Source organism: Ceratotherium simum, chromosome 13, assembly GCF_057802395.1.
Source record: "Ceratotherium simum simum isolate JZ-2026a chromosome 13, ASM5780239v1, whole genome shotgun sequence".
NCBI classification, from domain to species: Eukaryota; Metazoa; Chordata; class Mammalia; order Perissodactyla; family Rhinocerotidae; genus Ceratotherium; species Ceratotherium simum.
In genome coordinates this window covers 49,834,158-49,846,540 of record NC_141912.1, presented here as the reverse complement: position 1 = coordinate 49,846,540, position 12,383 = coordinate 49,834,158, and the positions used below count along the sequence as shown (strand labels likewise).

At 37.4% G+C, this 12,383-nt stretch overlaps 1 long non-coding RNA gene across 9 annotated transcripts in view; it reads right to left on the bottom strand.

Annotated features, from left to right (window-relative positions):
- LOC147915723 (uncharacterized) overlaps positions 1 to 12,383 on the bottom strand; it is a 90,523-nt gene that overhangs the window by 14,735 nt on the left and 63,405 nt on the right. For 7 of the 9 annotated variants that reach the window (XR_015554149.1, XR_015554150.1, XR_015554147.1 and 4 more), the window contains one exon: positions 3,318 to 3,392. The exons of the other annotated variants lie outside the window; for them this stretch is intronic. This is a non-coding gene — a long non-coding RNA (uncharacterized LOC147915723). The remainder of the gene's footprint in view (positions 1 to 3,317; positions 3,393 to 12,383) is intronic. 9 annotated transcript variants of the gene reach the window in all.

Below are 12,383 nucleotides of genomic sequence, written 5' to 3'. Positions count from 1 at the left end.
ATGTCCCATATTGTGGAAATATTTTGGAGGAAAACATATAGAAAAATGAAATATTCGGTAGATTTTAACATAAATGTTTCAGAAATTGAACCGAGAGTTCTAATTGCTAAAGTGTCAAAAGGCAGAGTTCTAGAATAGAAGGCACAATGTATGGTGATGAAGGAAACACAGGCTGTACACCAGCTCTGCTGATAATGCCACATTGACCTGGGCAAATCAGTTAAATCTCTGGACCTTAGACCTATCATCACCTATAGAATGAAGAATTGGACTAGATGATCTCAAAATGCCTTTCTAGGTCAATAATTCTATTAATAACTATCATTTAATCTTTAGAAGAAGTTGAAAACAACTTATATAGAGAAAAGCTAAGGCTCCAAAAGTTAGACAACTTTACCAAGGTTATATCATTAGAAAAGAGTAGAACTGAGATTCAAGCCAGGTGTTTGATCACATAAGCAGCCCATTTAACCCATTTGTGATTTAGATTTGTGTTTTTCTTCTCGTATTTAAGTGAAAGTATCATTATTTTACAAAAATCGTATAACATTTATATCTCACAATGCAGTCACACTTTGTGAACCTGACTGGAAGGACTGAGAGAAATTCACATCCTATCAATTTATTTTAATATTTGTTTGTTGATGACACTTGAATAAACATACATGATGCATTTCAATTTAACAGAAACTATTTTGACTTATTGTTTCTTATATTTTCTATTGCTCTTTACATAGATATATAATCACGATTTTATTGCTTCAATGTCCTATAATTAAAGTTATATATATTTCTATGGCTATCTTTAAAAATGGCTTGTTGAATAACTCTTTAGATAATTTATTAAGGCATGAAGTCACTAATATTAGAGAATGATTCATTTAGCCAACCCTATGCAAAGTCCAATTAGGTTTTCTTTCCAAAATTTAATAATATCATACATTGGCCACTGAATTTTGTGTCAGAAATCTGGACTTTAAATAAAGCAATCAGCCCTTTATACTAGGTCTAGAGGTGGCTGCTTGGGGGGAAAAAAAGGTATTATAAAGTGACGTTTTTCTTATCTAATCACCTTTGGTATTTTTATTTCCTCATTTTTCTGTATAATTTTCTCACATGACCTGTTTGAAAAATCAGGCAGCTGATTTTTTTAGACTGTAAATTGGCCTTATTAAACCCAACGGTTTTGCATGACTGGGAAATTTTTGCGTAAGTAACCTGTATCAACTCTTTGGTCCTGCTGATGATGTAGAAGGAGAAGGAAGCTGCTTTGGGACACACACATACATTTGTACACACACAGTGTCTCCATTTGCTTCCTTTCATCTAGTAAAGTGGATTATGGCTTCTTACAGAACATTACAAAGCACTAAAACTTAAAGGCAACATTTCCTCTTGATTGAATGACTGCTTGAAGCTGGGCCTGCATGTAATCCAAGAAGAACTTATTTTTCTGATAGGAACAAACAAGGCTAAGACTTCTTGTCACATTAATGACAGTGGAGAGAACTCAGGAAATGGATGGTAACCTCTTGTTGGGAAACTTGGGCCTAGGAATAACTCATTTATATTTTCTTTCTTCTAATGTCCCTGTTGTATAACCCTTTTTGTAAGGGAAGAGCTTTAAACGTTTTTTTCTCCCAACATGTAACTTAAAATAATGAGGTGATTACCTCAAAAACAAAATAAAAATTCACTGTTGCTCTTTGGAAATGGGCATAATCTTAGGACAGAGTGATAGAAGGAAATTTCCCTGGTTTTCAATGCTATGCTAAATTTCACAAATTCTATATTCTTATCATGATATTAAAAGGGAGTTATACAGATGTGTCTTTGAATCGAGTGAGTATATCATGGTTGGTTTTCTCACTGGGCTGGGCTGGGTGAAGTCAGGATAGAGCTGACCTGGGTAGGAGGATAGGTATAATGGTGAAGAAACTAACATGAAATTTACCAGTTCGTCAATATCATTACCCTTTTTTATTTCTGAGGCTGAGGGAATTTTAGGAGAAAAAGCAGTGGCCTACTGACTCCTGGAATACAACTCCAGGGACATTTTCCATAACTCTTTCTTCAGTGTGTCATAGGGGTGAGGCCCTGGCGGAACAAGTGCTTCCTTATAGCACCAGTTCCTTTAGCTCCAATCTGTGTTACTGACTGTGCACCCAACTCTACCTGGGGGCTTTTGCTGGCACAGCCAGTAAGTAGTACAGCCAAGATTTAAGTGCAGCATCAGAGCTCACTTTCCTCATCACTGGTTAATTCCCATCAAGGTTAAGTAATTCATCTGGGTTATAGAGCTAAGTGCAGAGGAAGATAAAGGCTATCAACAGGGTGACCGTATATTCCAGTTTGGGAAAAATCTCAATACTGATCCTTTCCACTCTCCATATTGAGCCAGTTTTAACAAACTTATATTGCCGATTTAGCATTACAATTTAAGTTACAATTCTACTTTGCCCGTACTCTTTTTTGTTTTTACTCAAATTTGTTTGATTCAAGTAAGTTTATTTATTTAGCTAGTTAAGTTTTTCCTGTGCTCAGACTATGTGCAAAAGAATTTATCTATGGATCAGTTAATCTCCTTCTATGACATCTCACTCAAGTCAAATAAAAGCTATTTCCCATATGAAAAATAAAGAACAGGCCCTAACGAGGAAGATAGTAATGCACTCTTTGAAAGTGCATGGTCAAATTATAAAGAAACATAGTTTGGGGCTAGATGAAACAGAGGAGAGGCAGACACATTTTTAGACATGTCACAACATTTACACTGATTTTAGGTGAAAAGAGCAGTAAATTCCAATAGACTGAGAAAATTTACAGCACAGCCGGCCTAGGAGAAAAAAAAAATCTGTCTTCCACCAAGATCTTGAAAACTTTTGTTGTAAAAGGCCGCTTGAAACGTGAAGATGCTGTATATTTTCTTTGGAGCCCTGCATTTGGCCAATTATTACTTTAGGATTTTCAAATAAGTATTTTATCCTCTAGGGGATCCCAGGTAGTATTGTATGTTTAAAAAGGTGTCTTCAATAACCCCAGTGTCCTCAGGAATGACTACCGAGACTAACTTCTGCCATGGGCAAGTGTCAGTCTTGCTTGATGGAGGTCCAGTCAATTGTGGGAGCACCAAAGGAGGAGCCCCCACTCTCAGTTGCCACCTTCTTTCTCCTGACTTTCTCCATGCCTTTCTTTATAAGTTTCTACCTCTAGCCATTTCTGCCTCTTAATAGTTCTTCCATCTTATTTAACTTTTCATAAAACGGTCCATGCTTTACCCCTCTGCTTCAATTCTCCACTCAGACTCAGCTTCATACCTGACTATCATGTCTTCATACGGTGCTGGAGAACCTTCGATGGAGTCATGCTAGAGGCAGGTACAGAAAACAGGACTGGCCAGAGACACAAGAAGACAGAGGTTTCATTGATTGGGATTCTTCTTCCCCATTGCATAGCTCCAGTTCATGTGTGCATACACATACACACACACAAGCACACACAGCCTTGAAATCTCCACAGATGTATGCATCCATACACACCAAACATGTACTCACCTACACAGACTTTTTTAGACATCATATCCATGAGGGTTGCCTGTACTAGCGCCATCTAAGGTACTTTTTACCTGTCACCAAAGGTTTTGTGTTTTCTGGCTCACTCATCCTTAATCTTAGGGCCTAAAGTGGCAACAGAACAAAGAAAGAATTCTATGTTCTCCAACATAAAGAACATTTCTTTTGTTGGCTAACACTTATGTGCTCCCATAGGGTTGCAAGTTGGAAAAATATTCTGAATCTTTGGAGTAGTTGCAGGGGCTTGGAGTGCACAGAGTTCCTGGAGTAGTTGCCCCCACCTTGAGCTGCCCAGTTCATGATGCCCAGGCTGCTTTACAGCCAGTGTTATTTTCTCTGTATGCTATCTCTTAAGGAAACTTGGCAAGCTTTTCTTGCACTAACCCTAATAATGATGATTTCAAAGGGACAGGGTTTGGTGAAGAAATCTGAGACTCTTAGAATCTTAAACTCTTTCAAGACTGGCTCTGTGCTGAACTAGTCTTCTCTAGGTGTCATGGAGTATTCTTTCACCTTCCAGATACTTGTGCACAGAGCAGATGCCCTGTACTTAAAACTATACTCACAAGTGGCAGACTTTTTGTAATTTTTGGATTCCTACCCATTAATAAAACAATAGCTATTCTTTATATTTATATATTTTATCCTAATTTATAGAGAAATATTCATGTCCATTAACTCATTTAAGGACGGGGAGATTTTCCTGAAATCATCTGAGAAAATTGATGATGCACTATATTCTCTAGTAAAACAGAGACTTACATTGAAAGCAAAGGTAAGGAAGTCAGCTTCTATGGCTCAGAGGATGAGATGTTTTCCACAGCCATGGAGTGAGATTATACTGATGACATTTGGACCTTTTCCCAGTGCAAAACAATATGACCCATCAACCTATGCAGTCACAAAGTCGGCCCTCAAAAAATAAATATTAATTGAAAAATTCACTTTGGGCACTATAAGAAAGAACAGAATCGTGACCTTTCTCCCTAGCAACTTGTCGATGGAATAAAGAGAATTTGCTCAGTGGACTTTGTGCAAGATGTTCTCTGCTGCCTAGTATAAGCTAGAGCAGGGAGAGAATTCCAGAGGAAAATAATAGGGTCTCGACTTGAATTGAATTTTTTTCCCCTCTACCCAGAAAGAACATCATCCCAGGAGAAAAAGGGAATAATCAGGCTGAGTGCTTTGAACTTACCAACAGCTTAATGAATGTAAACTAATAGATCCTCAGCTATGGGAGAGAGCATCAGAGGTCACCTGTGTTTATCTCTGCTTCCCTGCAGGACTGCACTGAAACCTGTTCCTAAAAACCAGGTTATACATCAAATTCTAAGCCAAAATGTGGAGTGAGCAGTACAGACTTGCTGAGCCCAGACTCCTATTAAACTCATTTTTGTTCTTTTACTAAAACCCAAAATTAAAAAAAAAAAAGGGATAAGACCAATGGATTATATTTAAATGTGGAGATTTTATTTTCTTGAACATGAATAAAATAGGAATATGCTTTCTGAAACAGGCCTGAGTTGATCCAGCAATTATTTATTTCTAGAACAGCTATAGTCTTTGAGATAAAATAATTTCATAGCCTCCAACAGTAATATTTACTAGTGTTTCATATGCACAATAATAATTCTGTGTTTAAATTAAATTCCCCTGATGCATTTTGAACAAATCTTCTTTCCCTTGTAAGGAGTGATCATTTTCTATGTGATTCATTTTTTTCCATGAGAATTTCCACCAAGTATCCCCTTTTATGTTATAAAACTATAATTTCTTACACTTTATTTTCTCTCTATCAAGCCACAGAATTGTTGTCAATTGCATTTGCAGTTTTTAACAATCTATTTTTTAAATTTTAAAATATTTTGTATGTGGAAGAAAAGCATCAGGTAGGTCCATAATTCCGAGTAAAGCTTCACACGGTACTAGCATTCCAACCACAAGTCCCTCGATAAATCCTTGTCCTGTTGGAGATGAGGAAACTGAGGTTTATAGAGGTCAAGGTCATGGATGACATTAACCATGGAGACAGATGATCTATTCCTGAGCTCTACTACTATTTGTCTCATTAAGTCTACTGCCTTTAAATGTTCCGTGTACTGTTATGCCTTTTAAATTTTAACAATGTGAATTTATTATCTCATCAAAATTAAATTAAACAAAAGCTCAATATTAATTTTTAGGATGTCAAAATCAAAATAAGCTTAAAAAACCACAAAAATAAAACAACAACACACTTTGGATCTCTTTACCTGGTAAGCGATTGTCATTCTGAATATTTCTTCCCTCAGTCACATAGGACATTTATATAATTTCTGCAGCGTTACAATAGAATTACTCCTCCGAGAAATCCCATACTGTGAGAATGTATTCGAGTAATTGAGCTGGCAGATGGCCTTAATATAAGAAATATATTGATACAACAACCACTTACTTTCCTGACCGATGAAGCTGATAAATGAAGGAGTAGAACACAGAATATATGAGGGGAAACATTCAGCCTGCTTAGACACATGCTGTGGGAGTTGGAGTCAAAATAATATAACCTACCTCATTCACTTTGATTAATTTTTTCCTCTGGTGGCATTATTTTATTCTCACCGCACTGTTCGAGACTCGCTTTCACTAGGTTTAGTTATTTTCCATTCTTGTTGATGTAAAGTGCCGAGACCCACATGTTCATTCTTACAGCCTCGTGTTCACAAGTTGCAGGTGCATGGTTTCTCATCCATCTGCAAGCTCTACCTCACCAGACCTGTCTCGCTTGCTGTGTTTCCTGAAAGTCCCTCACACAGTGCCCGGCAGGTAGTAGATGTTTAATGAATGTATGTTAAGTCCACCAAAGCTATTTATTAGAGTGATCTCTCACTTATGACCTTTGTAAATGTGAGTTACTGTCTCACTTAAGCAGGTCAGCTAAATATCTTATTTTCTCCAAGAAATTACCTTTTATTTACTGAATTAGCTAGGCCATCCAAAATTGGCATGCCAGATATGTATTACCTTAGTTAGCTTAACTAACTGATCTCCTATGGAGAAGTTGATACTTTCAGCAAATACTTCTAGTAATAAATGAAATGGTCAGCTAAGTCTAGGTTTCAAAGTCAGAAATATCTGGATATAAATTCCAGCTCCCAGATTACTTAGCTGTGTGACCATGAAGAAGTTACTTAACCTCTCTGAGCCTCAGTTCCCTCATTTGTGATAATAACTGGCTTTCAGGATATCTTAAGCATTGCCTAAATATCAGGAGGCCAGCGTAGTGCCTGAAACAAAGGAGGCCTCACTCAAAGGCAACTAGTATTGTTCTCTAATTTCACATCGCACACAGTACTGCAAACCTGCTTATCTAGAGGAAAGTATTAAAACTTTTATAAAAACTATTATTTATTTAAATTGAAAATAAATCCCTGCTAGACTAAAATATAGGATGAAAAATTCAGTTTAAATATACAAATCAGAACAGCAGAAGTTAACAGTAAGTGTTAAAATATAAAATACAAGGTTTAAATCTCCCCAATGCTTCTCCTAATTTTGGGGGGGACAGTTTGGTATTATTTGGATAGTCCTTAAGTTTGATAGAGTAAGAAGTTCGGGGACTTCTGGGGAATAAATATGAATCTGGCTGGCTTCTCTTTGGTCCGTTTACATGGTCTTGGGATGTCAGCAGCTGAAGGTCCACGAGTTATAGTGATGTCAGATAAAACTTGACTTCTATTGCAAATTCTGGAAACAAATTTTAAAAAGTTGTTCCAGGGGGACAGCCCCCGTGGCCTAGCAGTTAAGTGCTTGTGCTCTGCCGCTGGCTGCCTGGGTTTGGAACCCTGGGCGCGCACCAAGACACCGCTTGTCAAGCCATGCTGTGGCAGTGTCCCATATAAAGTAGAGGAAGATGGTCACAGGTGTTAGCCCAGGGCCAGTCTTCCTCAGCAAAAAGAGGAGGATTGGCCTGGATGTTAGCTCAAGGCTGATCTTCCACACACACACACACACACACAAAAGTGGTTCCATTATGATTTGATAGACAGATAGTTGTTTTTTTATTTTTTGCTTTTTTACTGACTCGTTTGTTCATCCTTAACAAAGATTACTCAGTGCCTACTACATCAAGATTGAAATCAATGCTGGGAATAAGAAACCAATTTACCATCAGGCGGTTTATAGTATAGCGAGGGGAAGGAAGATTTATAATCAGGAATATTTAATAAGATAGTATGGATGCATTATTTTAGTAAATACAGGTTAGATTCTCTTTAGTTTGGCACACATGTTTTGAAAAAGAAGGAGAGGATTTTAGTTTGGTCAAAATATAGCATTTGCTGTTTGTGTAGTGGGGTCAGCAAATTCTAGTGATGTATGATGACTTGGATTTGCAATTCACAAGATATCAACATTTGAAATCTCTGCTCTTTTATGGTTTTTGCTGAGAATGTTATGATTTTTCTAAATTCCTTTGATAGTGATACATTGTTTTCTCCCAGGGTCAGTATAGAGGTCAGCATAGAAGTATATTGTTTAGAGTCTTTGTTTTATTTTATTTTATTTTTTGTGAGGAAGATCAGCCCTGAGCTAACATCTGTGCTAATCCTCCTCTTTTTGCTGAGGAAGACTGGCTCTGAGCTAACATCCATTGCCTAATCTTCATCCTTTTTCTCCCCTCAAAGCCCCCCAGTAGATAGTTGTACGTCATAGTTGCACATCCTTCTAGTTGCTGTACGTGGGACGCGGCCTCAGCATGGCCGGAGAAGCGGCGGTGCGTCGGTGCGCGCCCGGATCCGAACCCCGGCCGCCAGTAGCGGAGCGCGCGCACTTAACCACCAAGCCACGGGGCCGGCCCCTGTTTGGAGTCTTTAAACGCTTTTCCAAATCGATGGAAATGAAAAGGTGGACAATCTTTCTCAGACTGAGCAATCACAAGTGGATCATCTGTGGTGGCAGTAGTAGTAATAACTAATATTTACTGAACTCTTCTTATTATATTGATTGCAGCAATGTGTTTATGGATGCCCTCACACTACCCTTGTGAGGTGAGGCTTACTAATTTTATTTCCACTTTCCAGGCGGAGTAATTGAGCTTTACGGTGATTACGCAGTCTTCCCACGGCCCTGCCACTGTTGGAGGTGGCCGTCAGACTGTAGCCGCAAAGCTCTTGAACCCCTGACTCTGCTCACGGTAAGGAGCCACAGGGTCTCTCCTGGATGGCATAATGCAGCCTCCCTCTCTCCCCAGTGTGGATCAGACCACTGGTGTCTGCAGACCCCATGTCAGCAGGGAAGTGGGACCATCTCTGCAGCTCCATGACTGTGTTAATAACACAAAAAGATAAAAGCCCCATCAGCACCATGCCTCCAACTAAGCCCTAACAATGTGTCAGGATTTGGGCATGACATGGATTCCCTATTTTGATCCTCAGATCAACTCAAAAGAATATCATTACCTCTAATTTATAGATGAGAAAAATCTAGATTTAGAGATTTCGTGAATTGTTCCTATGCCAGGATTCAAATACAGGCACATTTTCTCAGGACCTGTGTTTTTACCCACTGAACTAAGCTGCAGCTTTCAGCAAAGGGTGAAAACGATTGTAGTCTACCCACAAGCGAGCTTCCTGAGAGTTTGGTCAACTCACCCATATAATCTAAACTCACAATAAGTGGAGAGAAGCTCATCTTCTCTTTGATGTTTGGTAAACCTGCTGCTCTGTCCTGCTGGTCCTAGAACTGTGTTCTGTCTGCTTTTCTCTTTCTTGTAACTTTAATTGACATTTCTGAATCCTTTTATATAATTAAGTACTTTTTCTTATACTGATGGTTTTTCTCCTTTTCTATCTATCTTCATTGCCCTTATAGACACAAGCAACACAAACACATGGACTGATGTGTGTGCATCCAATTGCTTACTCCTTTTTATCTTCACTGCATACTAAATAATATTTTCCAGAATTATTTCTTCTATCACTTAAAGAAAAAATTGTTCTGTGATTATTAGGCATCCCATCAAATATTTGGCAGTAATTTCCAGAAAGAAATTGTTAAAACAATTTGGTATAATATTTCTACATTAAAGCAATAGCGATCTTTGATTAGAAAAAATATAGAATGTATTCTTAATAGCTGTTTCTTCTTTATGCAAATATCTCTTAAATTCTAGAATTCAGAGAACACTTCCTTGAAAAGTTATCATAGTTCACACCTCTTAGTGAATAGCAGATGTTGACAATGAATTTTAATCTTTCTTATGTTTATTACAGATATATTTTAATCACACTGCAAAGTGAAAATAATCCATAGTGAGGACTTAAATGAGAGTTTTAAAAGACGATTCTTCTAGATGGTGAAGAAAAATGGGTGATTGAAGCAGTTTTTCATTGTGACAACAGTGCCACCTAATGTTTGATCTAGGACTATAAAATAAACTAAAATTGAATTATATTTTGATTCTGAATCTTAAACTTCTACTCATACATAGGATAAAATTTGTCAACTTAACTGTGCTTAATTAATGCTTAATTAAAACTGAATAAGTTACATTTTTGTTTAAAAATCAGAAGTATATGATTCTAATTCTTCTAGTCATTTCAGTCTAGAAAAAAATAATAATTTCCCTCTTAGCCTAACAAAGAACAACAGGATTATTTATTCCAAATACAAGCAGAAAACTGCATCTTTGTTAACATTATTTATGAAGGTAAGATTCAGATTAAATTGACCTATTATAGTAAAATTTTATCATTATTAATTGGAATTTAAAGGGATGATAAGTCTGTGGATTAACAAAACATGAGATGTAATTTTGTATTTTACTTTTAAAATGTAGGATCTTATGTATGCATTTTCAAGATGCATTTTCACAGAAGACATCTTAATAAATGTCCAGAAATGACAGGTAATTATTCACAGTAACTCCTCTGGATGCTGGTCCGGGCATTTAATGTGACTAAGAATTATTTGTTTCCTTAAGTGAGTTAAACTCACTAAAGTTCTTATTCTTACTACTATGTCAAAGTAATACAAATATAAATATCAGTCTAGCCTTTATCCAAATTGTCAAAAGTCTAGAGTAATAGGATCAAAATAGATGTCATTGTTTCATTTAAATAAGCCCTTTAATCTATCCTATGCTTTTCTGATATTTCTAAAATAATTTTAAAATCGATTGCTTTATAAAACATATTTAACTAGTCACACAAACTTTAAAGTTTGTTAATATGATTATTATATGCCCAAAGTGTAGCTACGTCACTTTGGAAGGGATCTGAAGCTCACATTCAAATGGTTTAGGATTTTGGTTCGTGAGCACTTCTAACAGTTCCGTCAAGTAACTCAGTTCTCCCTTCTCCATTATATATGGAGCCAGCTCTACACCTCTCCATTAGCAAGAACAAGAGCAAGGCATTGTTTGTCTGCTCTTCTTTGGTAGTTCCCTACTTCGTTGAGCATGAATTTACATGAGATGGAAAGTGAAGATGGTAATAACAAACTCTAGGCTCCTTTGCCTTTCTTTGTACATAGTACGTGCTCAACAAATGCTTGTTTGCATCCTCATTCCTTGCTTAATTGAGTGTAATCTTATATTTCATTTATCAGAGATTTCATTCCCCACGTTTTCTAGATAATGAAGGAAACGTTATTTTATCTTGACCCCAAACACTTCACAACTTCAACCTCCTCTGACATAATTTGTTGTCAGTTGTATCCCTAGTTTACCACCAGAGAAACTGAGGTACACAGAGCATGTTCATGAGGGAGTTTGTGGCAGATTCTGTTAATTAATTAGCCCATTGTATTAGCAACCTCATTCTCCCTTCCCCACCCCTCACAAGGGCCAATGAGAAGTGAGCAGAAACATGCCAGGTATCAGGAGTGCTTCTTAGAAAACTTTGTCTTCTTTTATTTGCTTCCCCAAAGCCCCAGTACATAGTTGTATATCCTGATTGTAAGTCCTTCTAGTTCTTCTATGTGAGCCACTACCACAGTGAGCCACTGACAGACAAGTGGGATGGTTCCGTGCCTGGGAATGGAACCCTGTCCACCAAAGCAGAGTGCACCGAACTTTAACTGCTAGGCCATCAGGGCTGGATCTTTGGCTTCTTTTTAAAAGGGATGGAATTACTGGCTTCACCCTTCCTTTTTCTCTTTCTTCTTCCCTTGAACATAAACTTGATTCCCATAGCTTTAGCAACCACCCTATATCTGTTACAGAAGGATTAAGATACTTTTAAAAAATGCTGGCCCTGGTACCATTGAGTTAGTGAATCAAATCCAGCAGCCACTGAATCCAGACTTCTTATTATGTGAAAGAAAAAACAAACTATTTAAATCTTTATTCACTGGGTTTTCCAATACTTGTAGCACCATCCCAAATGATCTAGAAGCAGAAGTGAGATTACAGTAATTGAACCGCTAGGCACAGTGCCCTGCCTAAGTGCCAGGAATGAAATCAGCAACTGGTCCATGTTATAAAGAACTGGCATCATGGAAAACACAAGATGACCAGGAATTAGTCAGTCAACCAACAAACACTTGAGTGACTATTTCACAGTAGACCACGATTAACACTGTAGAACACAACTGATATAGGATATAGCCTTTGCACAAAAGAATTCAAAATCATATGAAGAAATAAATGGCTAAAATGACAAAACATCTGCTAAGTAGCAGGTAGATGGACAGACAAGAATTACTTAAATTAAAGGCACGCTTATAAATATGGACTTTGGTAGCTGTGTAGAAACTAGATAGAAAGAGAAAAGACATTCCAGGTAGAGGAACAGTACGGAAGAAAATCTGGAAGCTGACACTACAAGATCT